This window comes from Sminthopsis crassicaudata, chromosome 3 (genome assembly GCF_048593235.1).
Source record: "Sminthopsis crassicaudata isolate SCR6 chromosome 3, ASM4859323v1, whole genome shotgun sequence".
In the NCBI taxonomy this organism is placed as follows: Eukaryota; Metazoa; Chordata; class Mammalia; order Dasyuromorphia; family Dasyuridae; genus Sminthopsis; species Sminthopsis crassicaudata.
Genome location: NC_133619.1, coordinates 51,714,523 through 51,734,634, shown reverse-complemented (window position 1 = coordinate 51,734,634; position 20,112 = coordinate 51,714,523).

Here is a 20,112-nt window from a genome sequence, read left to right as displayed (position 1 = left end):
GATGGAGGAGGGAGGATGACTCATTATTGATGTACCATGCATTGGATAGATGAGGAATAACAGAGGGAAAGGCACTAAATTTAAGAGAGACTGGGAAAGGTTTTAGCTTGAATTTAAAGGAAGCCAGGGAAATCAAAAGGTAGAAATGAGGAGAGTGAACTGCTCAAGAAACTATGGGTGGAAAAACAATAGAGGGAATTCCTGACATCCTCTAATGGGAGCAGCAGATCAAGGAACACATACTGAGTTTTACTTGCTAATGCCTGCTGGGAGCTCAATTCTGTGCATGATTTTAAGTCACAGGCTTGAAAGATGTTTGCTCACTGGCAGATGCTTTCATTTTCTTCAACATTAAATAATTCTTCTTTGAGCTTTGTGAATCATGTGCTTGTAAGGGGGAGTTGAGGACAGGACAGTGGGTGGGTGGTGTCCTATAGAGTTACTTAAGGCTTCCAGATTTGAGGGGAAGAGGTCAGAAATCCATTAAAGTGTGTTTTAGGTTACATCAGAGCCTTTTACTTATGAACACACACTCGTTTGTTGCTTAAGGTTCTGTAATATCTCATGCTTAACCACCTCCTTTTCTCCCCTGATGCACCATGCTGTTGCAAACTCCCACCTTTTCACACCAGGACTTTTGCAATAGCCTGTTGGTTGGTCTATTTACTACAAGTCTCTCCCCACTTTAACTGTTTCTCCACTCAAGAAATCAGAATGAGTTTCCTAAAGCACAAGTTTAACCATTCACTTATTCATTATGAAAGTTATCAATAAAAGTTCCATTGCTGATCTCCAGTGATCAGGTTGTCAACATGTTCTTACTTTAATAAACATTTAGTAAACTTTCAATTCTCTTTGTCCCGAGTTTTGCCGTGTTAATTAGGGGAAAAGCCCAATTTTCCTTTTAACAAATGGCAAGTCAGACAAAAGAGTTGAAGGTTTTTACTCTTGGCTAACACTGGGTAAGCTGTTCCATCCCACAAAAATGACATTATTGCCTGAGAATGGGATAGAATGGACCCCACTTTTCACTCTCTGCCTCCTCCAGCACTTAATTAAGCTGTGAAGTGGTGGAGGATTTAGTTCTCCAAAATTCAAGATGGCTTAAAGAAGAAATAAGTCCCAAAATCCAAATTTTGATTTTTTTCTTTCACGTATGCATAAAGAAGAGAAGGCAGAAGAAAAGGCACATGGAAGAGGCAGGTAAGTAGATTATGACTCTATATATCTAAGATTGTTCAATTTTATGATGTTGAGAGAAACCAATATCCAATGATTATCCCTTCAACATGTTGATGCCTTGACGTACATTTAATATGCTTCTTTTAATTATGTTTGTACTGAATTTTGTCTTGTTAATCATCGTGAAACAAAGAGGTTTTTTTTTTTTAACAGTACCATATTATGTTTTCTTTGATAACATGGCTAATATGGAAATATGTTTTGCATTACTCCAAAAGAATCACCTGTGTCAAATTGTTTGCCTTCTCAATGATGGGGGGAGAGAACTTTGAACTCAAACTCTTAAAAATGAATGTTAAAATGTATTTTTACATGTAATTGAGGGAAAATAAAATATTAGAATTTTTTAAAGTGTACCATATTATCAGCAATAACTTATAAGATAGAAAGACCTTATCAAAGATATTTGTGACTAGAAGGAAGTGGGTAAAAATGTAAAATGGGCAAAAACTAATCAGCAGATAATCTAAGCATGCCCAATATTCATTAAATTAGATGTTAATTTCCCTCTTATCAATCAAGGTTCTATTCATATCACCTCTTCAAAGAAACCTCCTATTCCCTGCACATCCCCTAAATTAATCTCTTAAGCCCTGCACAGCCTGAATCCAGTTTGTCTTTTTGGTTGATTGCACATTGCATGCACTCTATATTACAGCTACTTGATGTTTCTCATATGGATTTGAAACACAAAATCTTACAAAAATGAGTTGCATATCAAAGGAAAAGAAGAAATATGTAAAGTGATAGCCTGAGGCAGATTGCATTTCAGATATGGATGATGGCCTGAGCAAAAGAATAGTGATGGGACATCTAGTGCCAGTTTTTCTAGTCACAGGAGTTCCAGAGTGGGAATTTGGTCCAATGAGGTTGGAATAGCTAGAAGCTAGACTGTAGAGTTTTTAAAACTAAACTGAGAGGAGGAGATAGAAACAAACATACAAGAAAACAAGGGGGGAGATTTATTATAGAAAAGATATTAGAGTGATTAAAATTTTATTCTAGAGGCAATAAAAAGTCAGTGGAGTTGATTGATTGAGGGAATCCTATGGTCAGATCTGTGTTTAAGGAAAATTACTTTGGAAGCAACCTAGAGAAGAGAAGAGTGGGAAGATAAATGAGTCAGGCTGACCAATCAGGAGGCTGCTGTGATAATTAGCCAAGAGGGGATGAGGGCCTTCCTTAACTAAGGCAGTAGCTGTAAGAGTAGCAAACAAGTGTCAGGTGGAAGATATATCATGAAGAAAAAAGAATGGCAATTTTTGACAACTGATTGGATATATGAGATGAAGAAAAATGAAGACTCTAGAATGACGCCAAAGTTGCAAACCTACAACACATTAGAATTGTGCATTCATAGAAGTAGGGGAGTTTGGAAGAGGGGTTTAAGGGATAAGATAAAGCATTCAGTTTTGGACATGTTGAGCTTAAGATGCATCCAGTTTGAAATGTCCAACAGGCAAATGGTGGTGTGAGACTGAAGCTTAAGGAAAGGGGTTTGTATTGATCTGGGAGTTATCTGCATAGAGATAATAGTGAAGTCCATGGAAGCTGATAGTTACCAAAGGAGAGAGAAGAAAAAAAAAAACACTTAAGTACAGAACCTTAGGGAAACACTCACAATTGTGGAGAATGGTGCTCATAATTGTTAGAGTGTGAGGTTTGGACCCCAAAAATATACTGGGGTTTTGTCTCGAAAGAATGTGTGGGCTTAGACCATTCTCCAGATCTAGGGCAAAGATTTTATTATTATATTATTGACTGGAGGACTAAGTTCCCAAAAAAGAGAGAGCAATTAACAAGGAAAAAGATGTGGATTAAGTTCCCCAGTGGAACTCACCATTAACAAAGGGGAAGATGTCATGGCAAGGGAGAAAACACCATTGAGGCAGGTTAAAGTTCCTAATGAACTAGCCATTATGACGCTTAATAAATAGCCAAGTTCCTAAAAAGGAGTAGGTGACAAAGTGGGGTGCCAGTAGATTCTTTTATGAGAAAAATAACCTCAAGGGTTGACTTCTATAGCTTGCCTTCTGATTGAATACAGTAATTATGGGATTGTGATAATTTTTGTCACTGCAAGGAATTCACAAGGAATTCTACAAGGGCTCACTGCAAATGTCCCCTTAAATTCAACAAAAGTCTTGCCCCTTCCGATGGTCCACCTATACTAAGACCTAGTGTCTTATTTGCCCCATCATAATGAGCCAGCAAAGAGATTGAAAAAGAGTAATGGATCATATAGGAGAACTAGGAGAGAAAAAGTGCCATAAAAACCCAGAGAAGGGAGAATATCCAGGATGAGAAGAAGGCCAACAGTGTTCATGGGGCAGGTTAAGAAGGATGAGGACTAAGAATATACAGAATAGTCCACAAAGAGGTCATTGGCAACTTTGGTAACAGATGAATGATGAAGTTGAATGCCAGAATACAAGGTGTTAAGAGAAGGTAGCACATGTGTGGAGCACAGATAGAATTTCAAAGAGTCTCTCTGAAAGAGAGAGAGAGAGAGAGAGAGAGAGAGAGAGAGAGAGAGAGAGAGAGAGAGAGAGAGAGAGAGAGAGAGAGAGAAAGGGAGGAAGGAGGGAGGGAGAGAGAGGGAGAGAGAGAGAGAGAGAGAGAGAAGAGATAAAGAATGATAGTTTGAGGGGATGCACTGGGATCCAGTGCAGGTTTGGGTTTTTTTTTTTTTTTTTTTTTATCATCATGATAAACCAAACAGGTGAAGGACCTAGGAAGAATCAGTGTAGGGAGCCTATAACTTAGTACCCAACTCCTGGTTGAACCCAATATTTCCATCATCATTGGGCAGATTACATTACAAAATTTATTTCCATTCTAGAGAGGACTTGTCCAGGGTCCTGACACAGAGCTAATGCCAGAGGTAGGATTCCCTACCATCAGTTTCATTCATTATACAGAATAGGGAACATCAGATCAGCCTTACAGTCAAGAAAACCAGGGTTCAAATTCTGTCTTTGAACAGAATTCTGTCCATACTAGTTAGGAGCATAAGCAGGTTACTAACATTTCTGGGACTCACTTTTCTCATCTTTCAAATGAAAAAGGTGAACTAAAATATCTCTAAGGTCTTTTCCAGCTCCAAGAATATGACTTCTGCATCAGATGCTTGTCAACCCCTGGACTCCAGGGCCAATTAACTTCCCAATTCCCTATTCAGCTCTCCAGATTACAAGTTATAGAAGTATTAGTCTTCATCATCTTGATAGAGGGAGTCTGTATGCCTGAAGGTTCCCCCATTTTATAAATCAGAGATAAGGACCACAACCACCCCAGCTGTATTTCTAGATAAATGTTCATTTATTGTCTCACATTCTTGCTATATAATTCTCTTTGTCTCTATCATCTGCATTACTGAGAAGGAAAGGAAAGAAATAAAAGCTAGTCAAGCATGGTAACACAGATATATTAACTCAGAAGATAACTAGATCCTTTCTCCAATAACCTTGTTAAGAGCTTGGAGCACTTTGCATCACTGTTGACCATTTTACCACAGCAAGAAGGCAATAGAAAGACTTGTGAATATTTAAAACCTTTTAAAATATTAAGAACTGTGTAGAGGCGAAACCAACAGAACAGACCAGGTCATTATCTCTCCCAGAACAAGAAGTCATTTTCTAGTACAACAATCTGTTTTCTCTCCCCAAACTTTTACAAGTTAAATACAATCTTCACCAGAAAAAGAATTGTAGCCTTACTTAATAAAAACATAAAAATAATATCACTAAGCTTCCAGGATTTGGTGAACAGCAGGCTGCTTCAAGATTCAGCTGGACTGGAGCCCTGGCTCATAGTCTCCAATTCTGAATCATGACTAAAGGATCTGCTTCTGTGGTTAGGCAAAGTGGATGATGTGTCTACTTTAAAGTGATGTAGTGAGAGGAGCACTTTGTACATCTTAAAGCTAGAGAAATGAGAGTTATTAATAATAGCTAGCATGTATATAAAGTTTTTTCAAAGCACTAATTATCTCATTTTATCTTCACAAGAATCCTAGAAAGTAGGTGCTATTATTAAGCTTGGATTTTTGTTCTCTCCTTTTTTTTTTTGTTTTGTTCTTGTATTATTTCAGTAACGTCCAACTCTTTGTAACCCCATTTGGGATTTTCTTAGCAAAAATACTGGAGTGGTTTGCTTTCTCCTTCTCCAACTCATTTGACAGATAAGGAAACTGAGGCAAACACAGTTTGCCCAGATCACAGAGCTGTTAAATGTCTGAGGCCAGAGTTGAAATTGGGTCATCCTAGAAGGGAAGTAACAAATTGGGAAAATATTTTTAAAGTTAAAGTAAAATAAAGTTAAAGTTAAAGACCTCTGACAAAGGTCTCATTTCCAAAATATATAGAGAACTGACCCTAACTTATAAGAAATCAAACCATTCTCCAATTGATAAATGGTCAAGGGATATGAACAGACAATTCTCAGAGGAAGAAATTGAAACTATATCCACTCACATGAAAGAGTGTTCCAAATCACTACTGATCAGAGAAATGCAAATTAAGACAACTCTGAGATACCACTACACACCTGTCAGATTGGCTAAGATGACAGGAACAAATAATGATGAATGTTGGAGGGGCTGTGGGAAAACTGGGACACTAATACATTGTTGGTGGAGTTGTGAAAGAATCCGGCCATTCTGGAGAGCAATTTGGAACTATGCCCAAAAAGTTATCAAACTGTGCATACCCTTTGACCCAGCATTGCTGTTATTAGGATTATATCCCAAAGAAATACTAAAGAAGGGAAAGGACCTGTATGTGCCAAAATGTTTGTGGCAGCTCTTTTTGTTGTAGCTAGAAACTGGAAGATGAATGGATGTCCATCAATTGGAGAATGGTTGGGTAAATTGTGGTATATGAAGGTTATGGAATATTATTGCTCTGTAAGAAATGACCAGCAGGAGGAATACAGAGAGGCTTGGAGAGACTTACATCAACTGTTGCTGAGTGAAATGAGCAGAACCAGAAGATCACTATACACTTCAACAACAATACTGTATGAGGATGTATTCTGATGGAAGTGGAAATCTTCAACATAAAGAAGATCCAACTCACTTCCAGTTGATCAATGATGGACAGAAACAACTACACCCAGAGAAGGAACACTGGGAAGCGAATGTAAATTGTTAGCACTACTGTCTATCTACCCAGGTTACTTATACCTTCGGAATCTAATACTTAATGTGCAACAAGAAAATGGTATTTACACACATATATTGTATCTAGGTTATACTGTAACACATGTAAAATGTATGGGATTACCTGTCATCGGGGGGAGGGAGTAGAGGGAGGGGGGGATAATTTGGAAAAATCAATACAAGGGATAATATTATAAAAAAATTACTCATGCATATATACTGTGGGAAAAAATTCTAAATAAAAAAAAAAGAAATAAACATAGACAATAAAAAAATTGGGGATCTTAAAAAAAAAAAAGAAATTGGGTCATCCTGACTCCAGGCTCAGGGTTCTATCTACTGCCCCATATAGCTGCTCCTCTGTTTTGCAAATTAGGAAACTGAGGCAGACATTAGTTAAGTGATTGGTCTCAAACCACACAACTAATCAGTAAGTGTCTGAGGTAGGATTTGAATTCAGGCATTGCTGACTCTAGATCCAACACTTTATTCACAAATCACCTCTTTTAAAAATTCTTTCTGGTTAATCCTAGAAAAAATACAATATACATTCCCTCTGAAAGTCTTTTTCAGTTGCATGTTTTAGTCCTTATTTTTTCTTTCAATTTTCAGTGAATTCCTACTTAGAACCACTTTAGATCAAGCAGTAGAAATGGAATCTATTCATTTCAGTATTTAACAAGAAATCAATCTATAAATAACATTTATTGAGTGCCAGGCTTTATGTCCTAGGAATATAAAAAGGCACAGGACAGATCCTCAAGTTATTGCTGTTTGTCCTTTTAACCATCACATTTGATACACACACAAAGGTGATGCTATAATTTGCGAATGAATTGGATATAAGTGAGGGAGGGTTGTGGAAAGTCATCTGCCTCATTTCTCTTCCAGAGCCAACTGGGACCAATGGCCAGATATAGAACACGATGACTGGAGGTGGTTCTGGATGCAGTGGGAGACTTGGACTATGCTAAGGTCCTTCTGGGTCTCAGTTTGACTAAGGCAACACCCAATCAGTGATTAAGGCTAGGTAAGAAAGAAATGAGGCAGAGCATTGCCTTTTTTAATTAGAACAATCTGGGAGGGGAAGACCTTAGGATTTTTGACCAAAAGAGAAACAAATGCTAGTTACATTCACTCTGAGGGAACCAGGGCTTGCAGTTTAATGAGGGGGAAATACAAAGCCAGCTCTATCTAGGAAAAATAAAAGATAATCAATGAGTACAAACTACATTTCCATCTTCTAGCATGGAACAGGATAATGAAAGGCTAATAGCTTCCTCACTATCATCACCACACATGCCCTTGCAAAAAGTGCCAATTAAATTTGTTTCTGTTTTTCATGAAGCCCACTGTCTTTCATCTGAGAGCATGCAGTACTTGTAAAATGACCAGAATTTGTAAAAAGAATCACAGGATAGGATTTAAGAAAGACCAAAAGACAATCTTTACTCCAGAGATGATCAACATTATTAGGCAGGACATGAAAAACTGAAGCAGACTAATGTTTTACAAAATAATGGGATATGTTTTACAAAATAAACAAAAATGTAATACAACATAGATGATGTTAATTTGGGGTTTTCTAGATCAATATGTAGCCAGCAAACAGAGATGTGTTTCTATTGATTTTGGCATCTCTTGTTTACTCCACCCCCAAAACACTCTTGTTTTTCTAGCTATCTGGAATCCCACTATCAATAATGCACTCCCTTGGATAAAGCATTATCCTTTCCTGAGTTCTGTTTTAAAGTACAAATGCTAAAAAAAATTACTCATGCATATGTACTGTAAAAAAAATTTATAATTATAAAATTAAAAAGCACAACTAAAACACAACAAAATATAAACATTTAACATTTTCAATAAATTGAAACTGTAAGTCAATTCATAAAGTACAAATGCTTCAGAAGGAGATAATAAATGCAGTTCTTTATTTCTTAGTGCAATGTTTCCCAGCTTTTTGGAATTTCAGGGTTCCATTAACAAATATTTGCTGTTTTTGTTCAGTCGTGTCCAACTCTTCGTGACCCCATTTGGAGTTTTCTTGGCAAAGATTTTGGAGTGGTTTGCCATTTCCTTCTGCAGCTCATTTTGACTTACTTGCTCAGGGTCACATAATAAGTATCCAGAGGAAGATTTGAACTCAGGAACATGAACAGGAAGATGAGTCTTCCTGATTCCAGGTCTGGCACTCTATCCACTGTGCTGCCTAGCTGGCCCATTAACAAGTATAGGTATTCTAATCTAATTGTACCAGAGCACAAAAAAAGGCTAACACTCAAGATTATATAATCAAAAAAAAAAAAGGAGATTGTAAAGGAATGTACACATTTGTAAGTTCTGCTCTTTTCCAAACAATAACCCCACCCCAAAAGACAGGGGCACTGATTTTACCATAGTGGTACCCATGGTGTCCTTTTTTTCATTCTTTTTAACTTTGTATTGTGTATGTATTCCTAGGGCCTAGCACATAGTAGGCACTTAATAATGTTTATTGATTAATCAATCTATCTTTTTACCTGCCTGTCTACATGTCTCTATAATTAGCTGTCATTTTTGGTTTTAGTTTATAGTTATGGTCAATATATAGTGTTCTTTCGGTTCTGCTTTCTTTACTTTGCATCATTTCAAATGATAGATATCATAGAAAAGAAGGGAAAGGAGTGCTTTTGAGACCCTTTCCTGTGTTTTCCATAAAATCCCCTACATCATCAAAACTGCTCAACTACCATTCTTTTTAAGCCAACTAAAACCTAGCTCCTTCCTGAAAACAACTGTCTCTACTGCCAAATTCATAGGGTCAGGGGACAAGATGGTCACATTCCTTATTCTTCACTGCCATTTTCAGAATATTCCTTCACTTCCAACCTTCTCAAAATCATTGAATTCTATTTATGTCACTCTCTTCTTCAGACTATAAGCTCCTCAAGAATAGGGACTATTTTTTACCTTTCTTTGCATCTCCAACATTTAGTATAGTGCTTGGCACAGAGTACATGTTGATTTGACATATATTTCATTTCCCCATTTTTGTTGCTGTCACCTACCAATTTCTATGTCACCCTCTCCCAACTTTTTGTGTCTGGGCTCAATGTCTTCATCTCTCCACCATCTTTTGCCATCATAACAATTCCTTAAACTCCTCATCCCAAAGATCTCCTTTTTTACTACAATTCAACTGCACACTGGAATAGTCCATCTTATACTCTAACATCTCTTTAGACTCTAAGAGTCTAAGTTATGAAATTCCACTCTCTGACCTAGAATCATTTCCTAATGGCAACACTTCTAAATCTTTTCTTTTCTTCTCAACTTCTAACCTTCTCTTCCCCACAAGTTACTTTTTTTTCCTTTCTAACAGCAGATGATTTTGTTTTCTATTCCAAAGAGAAACATGAGGCTAATTTTTCACACTACTTCTTCCATCCCTCATAACTTCTTTGTATCATTACCTATTCTCTCCTCCTCCTTTCCAGGGAAAGAAAAAAATTCCCCTTTTTTCTGTAAGGTTAATCCCTTGAATCTTTTCTCTCCCACCTTCTTCTAGATCTTCTAAGTCTTCTTATTTAAAAAAAAAACATACAAGGGAAAACATTTAGTTTTGATCATACTGAAATTACAATGGCTATGTTACAAAAAAAACAAACAAAAAAAACCTATTAACTTAATGAGCAAACAAAAAAAATGATAGGAAACAATCCTCATACAAATGTTTCTTCTACTGAAGGAGTCTTCCCAAGTATGTAATTTAAGTATGTAATACATGATAAATGAAGACAGTCCTATCCCTTAGACTTCCTTCTACAGGCAGAAAGAAATTTATATCTTCATATGGATAAAAGTAGCCTTTTCTTATTTATAATGAGTGATTTAGCATGATGCAGGGCCTAGAAGTCTGGTCTCCAAATTAGGAAGATTTAGTTTCAAGGACTCCTTCTGACATATGTTAACTGTGTGAGTATAGGCAAATTATTTATCTTTTCAATGCTCCCCCAACAAATCTCTAAAACTATAATTTTTAGATAAGGTGCTAATCTCCAACAGGAAAAGGAATTTCTATGCCAGAAGTTTCTTAAAAGAAACAGATCTTAACACAATCTCACAAAAAAATTGTTTTTATTTCTACCAATGTCTCAAGTGTATTTATATTTATGCTGTTATTAACTGCCTAATACCATCCTTAAAAATCACACAACACACACACACACACACACACACACACACACACACACACACACATACACACACACACTCCCATTTGTGTTATAATCAGTTCTCAAATTCTGGTAGCTGGAAAGATAGTCTTTCATAGTCCTATAACTAACAGCTTGGGCAAGTATCTCAAAGTCTTCCCATATCAGTTTCCTCATCTAAAATTCTCATATAAAATGGGGATAATAAGCCACTCTTAGCTTTAACCAATCAAAAATTATTAAATATTTATTATGTGCCAAGAATTTTGTTAAGTGCTAGGAATACAAATCTAAAAAGTAAAGTAGACCTTTCTCTCACAAAGCTTCCCTTCTAATAAGGGCAGACATGTATAGGAAGTAGTTGCTATCTTCATGGATAAAGGGAAGATTTGTGCTAGTGAAATCACAAATCCTTGAGTTATTGAAGTGATATGATGAATACTACAATTATTGGGGTTTAGCTCCTTGCATTCCAAGATCAATGTGCTAACATTCACTTTGGTGTTGGAAATACATTAAATTCTGAAACAAATACTTCAGTCTCTTGGGAAAACTTGCTCAGTAATAGTTGCCCCATAGCTCACTATTAGTCAGATTTCATATTAATAATCCTATAGGCTCAAATTCAGGGAAAAGAGAAGAGAAATAAGGAGGTATGGGGGAGAAAGATAATTTAGAATAAGATAAAAGAGTTGCTTTGTTTCAAAAGGCTTCTGATAGGCTCTGTTCCAATAAGCAGTGATGGAAAATGTCATCCACATCCAGAGGGAACTATGGAGATTGAATATGGATCAGAGAATAAATAATATTTTCACCTTTTTTGTTGTTTGTTTGCTTGTTTTTTCTTGTGTTTTTTTCCTCTTTTGATCTAATTTTTCTTGTACAGAATGATGAATATGGAAATATGTTTAGAAGAATTAAATTCCGGTTTAAACTATATCACATTGCTTGTTATCTTGGGGAGTGGGGAAGAGGAGGAGAGAGGGAAAAAATTCAGAACACAAGGTATTGCAAAGGTGAATTTGAAAACTATCTTTGCATATATTTGGAAAAATAAAATACTATTAAAAATATTTTTTTTTTTTAAAAAAGAGCATGAGCTTCTTTGTTCTCCCTTGTTCCCATTTCAGTCTCTAGCAGCTTACTCCCTTTGTTGAAAGTTTAAGTGATGGGAGGATTATTTTTCTAGGTTCCATATAAGGGCAGTACTGGAGCTATATGGGAGAGAGTGAAGAAAAAAATGTGAGTCAACAGGTTCCATAACAAGCTCAGGCTTAAAATGTAGAGTACTATTGTGCTCGCAACAGAGAGTCCTGGTTCCAAAAGCAATTATCCATTTCCTGTCTAACACTCACATCTGTGCAGCTCTTTACCAAAGGAAATTAAAAAGCAAAGTAATTTGCTAAATGAAAAACATAAACCCCACTGATTTCATGAAGCTAGTTCCTTAGTCTGACGGAGCAGGAACAGGGTCAGTAGCGGTCCTATGTCACACTGCAAGGAAAGGTGCAAGGGCTAAGGAAATTGTGGAGCTCCAGAGGCTAAGGCTGGATTTTTGCTCTGTCCCACAATTTAAGGGCAAATTGTCTAAGCCAAGAACATGGTATTTTTTTTAAGTAGTAAGATGACTGAGAAAATCTAATTCCAAAAAAGAAAAAAAGAAAATGCGTTCAGCAGCTTTTCCTCTAAAAGCCCTGAATTTTCAATCAATCAACCAGTGAGAATTATTATTATTAAGCACCCAATAGGTTCCAGGAACTGAGCAATAGGGATACACATAATAAGAGTGAAGATAGTTTATATCCTTAATCTTTTCATCATATAATAAGAGTGAAGATAGTTTATATCCTTAATCTTTTCATCATCCACAAATGAAGCACTTTTATGTTCATGAACTCTGAAATTCCCTTTTCTTATAACAAAGAGCTACACTTTTCTCCCTCTCCCAGTCTTGGCTCTTTTGTGAGATGGTGGACAACAGTATTAAATGTGATAAAGAGATCAAGAAGAGGACTAAAGCAAAGCAAAACAAAACAAAACTGATAATTCTATTTGGTATTTAATAGGTAACTTTGTAGAGATCTGTCTAATTTGAGTGATGATGTCAGATTGTAAATGGTTAAAGAATGAAAGTAAAAGAAATAAAGGTAGGAAGACTAAGAGTTGGCTGAAAAAGGAGAGATACAGGATGAGGCTGAAGGAATAGTAGGGTCTAATGAAGATTTTTTATGGATGGGAAATATTTGGGTTTAAAAGTCAGATGATAGAGAGAGGCTGGAGATTAGAAAGAAGGGAGAAGAACATTGAAAGATGCAGTCTGCTAGAAAAGGAAGCAAGACATGCTACTTGTAAAAAGAAAAGTTGATATTGGGAAAGAGAAAGCTCACCTTTTAGAGACTGGAGGAAAAGAGGAAAAAGTGAGATGCAATGTCAAGGGTTTTTTGAGCTTAAAAGAATGAGAGAAGCAGGAGATCATGTCAAATGGCCTCAACTTTTTTAAGCAATTCAGAGTTAGAATCCTCAGCTGAGAAAGGCTGAGGGGGCACGAGGAGAGAAGAGGAGGTTTGGAATAGTTTCTGAGGGCAACAATGGGGAATCAGTGGAAGTGGGGGAAAGAGAGAAATAAAGCACTGACTTGCTATAGTTGAGATTGAATTATGTGTACTTTTGGGGCAGCTAGGTGGCGCAGTGGATACAGCACCAGCCCTGAATTCAGGAGGACCCAAGTTCAAATTTGGTCTCAGATACTTAACACTTCCTAGCTGTGTGACCCTGGGCAAGTCATTTAACCCCAGCCTCAGGAAAAAAAAAAAAAAGAAAGAAAAAAAAAAAAGAATTATGTGCACTTTTAAGTTGCCACAATTGGTAAGACTTCAGCCTTAAGTTCAGGGGCTGATGTGTATATACTTAAAAATATATATATTGTCTACTTTGATAGCATATAAATTCTTAAAGGCAGGTAGTCTCATTTCCCCTCCTTATATCCCTAGGATCTGGCACAATGCCTAAAACTTAATAAGTATTTAGTACAAATTTATTGATTGACTGAAAAATAGGGAAAAGAATCACAGAGGAGGAGGGATGAACAAGTTGTAATCCCCACCTTTGGAAAAAGTACCCATAACAATGAGATCAGGGATTTGCAGAGTATTAAGATTTATGAACTTCAGTAAAATACAGTTTATCAGCATCTATCTATTATACAAATAGCTGCAGGCACATAATGAAAGGGAAAATTAACAGGCCCTAGTGGACATTATTCTAGGGTTCTTGGCTTATATGAAAAGCCTTTCTTTGCCTTTTTGCCCCTCAGCAACATCCTCTCTTTCAGGAAAAAAAAATTTATTGTCTCCTATGTTTCAGAACTGTCCTAAGTGTTTGTACAAACACTTCACTTGATTCTCACTATTATTATCCCCATGGAAATTGAGTGCTATAACTTGCCCAGGATCACACCCAGAAAAAGATCCTTTCCACTACATCTATAATGTAACGACTGAGCTATGAATATTTTCAATTAGAGAATAGAGATATTGGGGAATGGGGCTGAAGGAGAATCTGAATCCACATCCTCTGACTCCAAATATCATTCTCTTCCTACTATTCCATATTGCCTTACTTTACAGATACAGGAACTAAGAAGCAGAGTTGTGTAACTAGTGAATAAAGGGAGGAAAATTGTTCAGGTACTGGAAAGATAATTTGAGGTAATTAGAGGGAGAGGTAATTAGATTCCTCCTGGAATGAAAACCAGCAGTTTATGCAAAATCATTGAGATAGGAGATGACATATTACTTAGAAGGAACAATAACAGGTTAGTATGACCAGAATGGTCATTAAATTAATCAGAGCTCTTCAACCATTTAAAATGTTGTTTTTTCTTTATAACATTGTTATCTTTATATAAATTGTCCTCAAGCAGCTGCTTTATTCATTGCATTAGAGAATGCATTAAATGAGCATTCTCTGAAATTATCTCCATTTTTTATGATGCAATAATCTGCCATTACATTCACAAGCCAAATATGCTTTACCATATTTCCTAATTGGTAGCCACACCCATTACATCTAGTTCTTTCCTTTTAATCTTCCCTTTATGATCAAGAAATATGTTTTGCTTGGGATCACTTCTTCTCTTAGAATAGCCCTTCCCTTTTACCACATATTTCTCTCTCTCTCTGTTAAAACTGATGTTTCTACACCAGATTAGTTAGATTAACATTTTCCTTTGTTTCAGATAAGAATGGGGTCCCATCTGATGCCTTTCTCCCCGTCAATTTATTTTATGTTTATATTCTTCTTTTCAAACACTTAACTCTTCCCCCCTTTCCTCCTTTTTCATGCTGGTGTCCCTTCCTTTTCCTCTTCTTAAAATCTTTAGAACAGAATTATTCTACTGTCAAGCTCTCAGTTTTCCTTATTTTACTGTGTCAATACTCTCTTGATTATTCATTCTTTCAGCCTAAATTCCCAAATTAGCACTTTGTGTTAGATTCAAGTTCTCCACATTTTAAGAGGGAATGAGAAGTCCTTGTTTGGTTCTGACATATCCTCACGTGGGGATCTCAGGAGTAACTCTGGCTCAGGACCTGCAAGCTTTCAGTCAATCTTAAAAATGTCTGATCTAGAGTGAAATCTGATTCTGGTCTGAACTTTATAAAATCTCCTGATTAAGTTTTAAGTCTGAATGACACAACTTCAGGCTTGCCTCTGGTTGGAGCTTCAATATACTGTTACTGGATACAGATCCTGTCAGCTAGCTTGAAGGCTCGTGAAGATTCTCTGTAACTTCTACCTCCCTTCTTTCTCCCCTCTCCAACTTTATTTAAACTCTGTGCATTGATCACTCCACTGTAAGCATACGAATCAATGCTTCTATTTTGGAGTGAAGAGCTGCTGCTCATTTCTATTCTTGCTCTGTGCTGAGAATCCCTAACAGACGCACAAGCTGGCTTCCCTGAACAGAAACATGGATCTCCATCTTAGTCTATCCTGGATCTCAACTCTGGAGACAAAGTGACATGACCATAGCTGAGTCCCATTTCTGCTCCCTTCAGTGTACAGTGTTCAAATCCAGTCCCTGCTAGAATCTCTTTTTAATTATCTTTTTTAAAAAATCAGTTCAAAATTCTTTCCCTTATGAAGTTATATAAAACATATTTCCGTATTAGCCATGTTGTGGGAAAAACAATTAAAAAAAATACTCAGCTCATCTTTTCTCTCTCTGGAGGTAAATAGCATTTTTCATCATGAGTCCTTTGAAATTGTCACAGATAATGGTATAAATCTTTTTGCTATTGATTACCTATCACTGTGTACATCATTCTACTAGTGCTAGTCACTTCATTTTGCATCAGTTTATATAGAGCTTCCTAGGTTTTTCTGAAGCCATCCATTTCGGTATTCTTATAACACAATACTTCTGCTAGATTTTCATCTGCTTCTTGCCCTACTGTGCAATCAAAAATCAGTTTATTCCTGATGCTGAGAGGGTCAGATGCCCTTCTCAGTGTCTATACTGACCTAAAGTAGAAAAAAAAAACACCTCATTATGGCTTCTCCTCGGATTTTCCCAATCATTACTCATCTAATGTTCTTCCTACATCTTTATTGGAGTAGTTATGGGAGAGAATGGGACTATAATGCTTCCTTCTACTTTGATTTCTTTGCTGGTCTGCCCTTCAACATCCTTTGAAGACATTAAGGTTTTAAAGGGAGATTTGCTTTTTCTTCCCTATTAGAAAATTAGCAGTACATCATCATGGACTCCCTTTCAAATATCCAAATACATTCACCTTTCTAGGATTCTATTGACTCCTTTATTTGTATTTCAAGTCCCTATTCAATTCTAGTCTTTTCTTTCTCTTTTTTTAAAAAATCAGAAATGCTTCATAGTATTCTGTTGGATCCACTTCCCCCTGTAGGATTATACAAAGCTTTACAGGATAAATTAACCTTTTGCTTTTAAGAATACTGTTCAATTCCCTGGTCTTAACTCCCAACCACTAGTCCCAGCATCCTAGCTTTTGAAGAGAAAACATGTGAATTAATATTGTCTTCCATCATAACATGTTTCTGCAGCAAGAAAGCCATAAGTACACTTCTGGAGGATGAAAGAACCTTAGATCATTGAGTCAAAGACTTTCATTTTACAGATGACTGAAATGAGAAGTTTCACAAAGAACTGAAGTAGATACATCATTAGTAAGAGTTAGAAAGAAGATCAAACCAGGTGAAGTGAGTTGCCAGGGTCACACAGTTGATAAGGGTTAAGTGTCTAAGGTTGAATTTGAACCCAGATCCTCATGACTCCAAGGCCAGTGTTTTGTCCATTGTGACATCTCATTGCTCCCAGGACTTCTTGATTTAAGTACAACACTGTATCCATTATCCACTTAGCTGTCTGTCTCTAATTCATTGGCTAATTAAGTTAATATATCTTATTTCCTTAATCACTGTAATTTGGAGGTGACATCTCCTGTTTCCAAAGTCCCTTTTTCCTAACACTATTCCTTGTATTCTCATCCTCATCTAGCTTAACCTTACTTTCCATCAGTCCCTTTCTTCCTTAGTAGCCCTTTTTCTCTGTAATAATTGAATTTCAATATAATTGGTTTTATTTGTTATTCTATTATTTTATTTATTTAAAACGATTTTTCTGAGAAGGTATCCATGACATAAAAATGGGTTAGAAACCCCTGATCTAGGTCTTTCCTACCTACCCAGGTCTTCTCCCCCTTTGAAACACTTGACCTTGCCATTCACTTAAAACATATGAATAAACATCTATCTCCTCACTATTTTATTCCTGGAAAGAATCACCTGTATTTAATGCCTCCATTGCCTTACTTCCACTCACTTCTCAGCCCTTACTTTGTTTCTGACTACACCAATTATATGAAGCTGGTGTCTCCAAGATTACCAAAGACCACTCCATTACCTAGTCACATAGTCTTTTATCCATTCTATTTACTTAATTCTTCTAGCAATTTTTGGCACTACCCTTTCCTCCTAGACACTTTCTATTCCCTTAGTTTCTATGGCACTCCCATTCTCCATTTACCTAAGTGCTCTAGACCATCTTCTTTCTTAGGTTACCATCCACCTCCTGCTCCCAGCATGTATCCCTTAGGGCTCCATTTTGGACCTTGTATCTGTTGGTGATCTTTGCTTCTACTTCTATAGGTTCAAGTATCTATACAGAGATGATTCCTAAATCTCCTGAGGGAAGAGGCTCTTGACTTCATTGTTGGGTAGACCAAAAAGAATCACTAATGGAAGCTTTTAGGATGCATGCTTTGGTGTTCCCATGGGACAATAGGGCTATGTGTCCAGCTTCAAAGGAGGGTCCAGAGCTATTTCTAAGATCTGCCTGATCCAGGGCATATCATACTCAACCTTTATCTTAAACTTGTTTTTAGGGGGCAATCAGGTTATAACTGATATTCATATTAGTTATGGAGATAAGTCACAACAGAGAGGGGGTATCTAGGTGGCACAGTGGATAGAGCACCAGCCCTGAAGTCAGGAGGACCTGAGTTCAAATCTACTCTCAGACACTGGGCAAATCACTTAACCCCAATTGCCTCAGCTTAAAAAAAAAAAGTCACAACAGAGGCCCAGCGTTTGGATAAATACAGGGGGGAAGAGCCTTATTTTTGCTTATCTTTACTAATGAAAAAATTTGTCACCAGTGGGAGTATCCCTGAATACTTACTCCCTTAAAGGGATGCACATGAGTAAACTATATACAAACCCATGGAAAAATAGGGACAAGGAGGATTTAAAAGAAAAAATTGCCAGCTGCCAGAGAATTGTTATAGAGAAACTAACTATTGGGGAATCAGATGTGATGCTATTAGAACTTGTAGACGAGGAACTGAATTGAGAGTCAAAGGGCTTGTGTTTAAAACTTGGCTTTGCTTCTTTTAGAGGCAAATGGCTTAAAAATCAAAGGTTTTATCCAGTGTTTCAAGTTCTTATCATATATATGGACTCTTGGAGCTCAAGACTGGACCTTAAATCGAATTTCCCTTTGTACAGAGTACATACGTACTCTGTACAAAGGGAAATTCGATTTAAGAGCCTCAGGTTCTTTTACAATCTTGGATGTGGATTTCCTCCCAGAGGCAGAAGTCCCACCTCTGCAGCCTTCTACAACCCTCAGGTAGTGCAATAGATAGAGTAAATGAATGAATTTGAATCTCTGACACTTACTAGCTTTGTGACTTTGTTCAAATCACTTATTTGTCTGTTTTCCCATCTGTAAAATGGGATTAATAACTGCCCCCAGGGGTTGTTGCAAGAATCAAATATTTGTAAAGTGCTTAACACTAACACTTGGTACAAAGTAGGTACTATATAAATGTTAGTTTATCATTATTATCATTATATTTCTATAACCCCCCAAGTCTATGTGACAGACAGCTTAATTGCTTGGGTGAAAATGACAGGATAGAAGGTTTCTATTATTGTTACTGCTCATCATCCCCATGATCCTCTGCCCTACATTAGTCCTATCCACCCCACATCGCCTCTCCTACTCCACTTTAACCCCATCTCTTTGCTAATTTTTTTTTTTTTACTATCATATTTAAAGCTACCATTCTAAAATCAGAACAAGATATCTATGTATAGCATCTAGAGTCTCTTGGAGGAAAGGTAAACCCAATGAATAAGAAGTCTGTAACACAATAGATTCTTTTATTCACATGTAATCATTTTGGTTAGCTAAAGATTGTTTCATTTTTCCTTCCAAGGAAAACTCAAGTGACTTTTAGCAATAATTTTTATTTGTAACAGTGATGAGTGTCAAGGTGGGGGAAAGGGAGAAAGAAAAGATTCCAAAGAGGTCAGTGAACAGTACAACCAACACAAAAGCATAATTGCAGGAAACTTGTTCTTACATAAAGAACATGAGGTAGCAAACATAATGCAAGGATACTAGCAAAGTTATATACACACTCCAATAAGGATGTAAAATTCAGTCCAAGCTGGGAAATAATCTGATTCAAGTTGCAAGATTATTTTCCTAAAAAAGATAACACTTTTATTCAAGAAAAAGAAATCTGGCTTTAACTTTTTAAGATTCTAAACTCCATCGAACTTTTTGGCCCAGATAATCCAGTGTCAAGCGGTACATCAGCCCTTTACATCAGAATTCTAAATCAACAAATCACTGGCTCAATAGACTCCCCAAAGCACTATGCAAAAAGGCTTTAAAATGACTAACAATATAAATATAGAACCATTGCAAAAGGATGGTACAATTTATCTCAGAATTTGGAGTGGTGGTTTGGGAAATAAGGTGGTGAGCTCCCAACATGAGAGATTCAGAACAGAAGCTGAGTACTGACTTTGGAAGCCCACCTCTGCTAGCCACCCATGATATGCTCAAGGGAGGGTTAAAGCCCACCTCTCTGGGCCTGTTTCCTAAAATACAAAAAATGGACAGCTTTTATTAGGTGATTTCAATGGTTCTTTCCAGTATCAAACATAAGATCCTAGCTACTT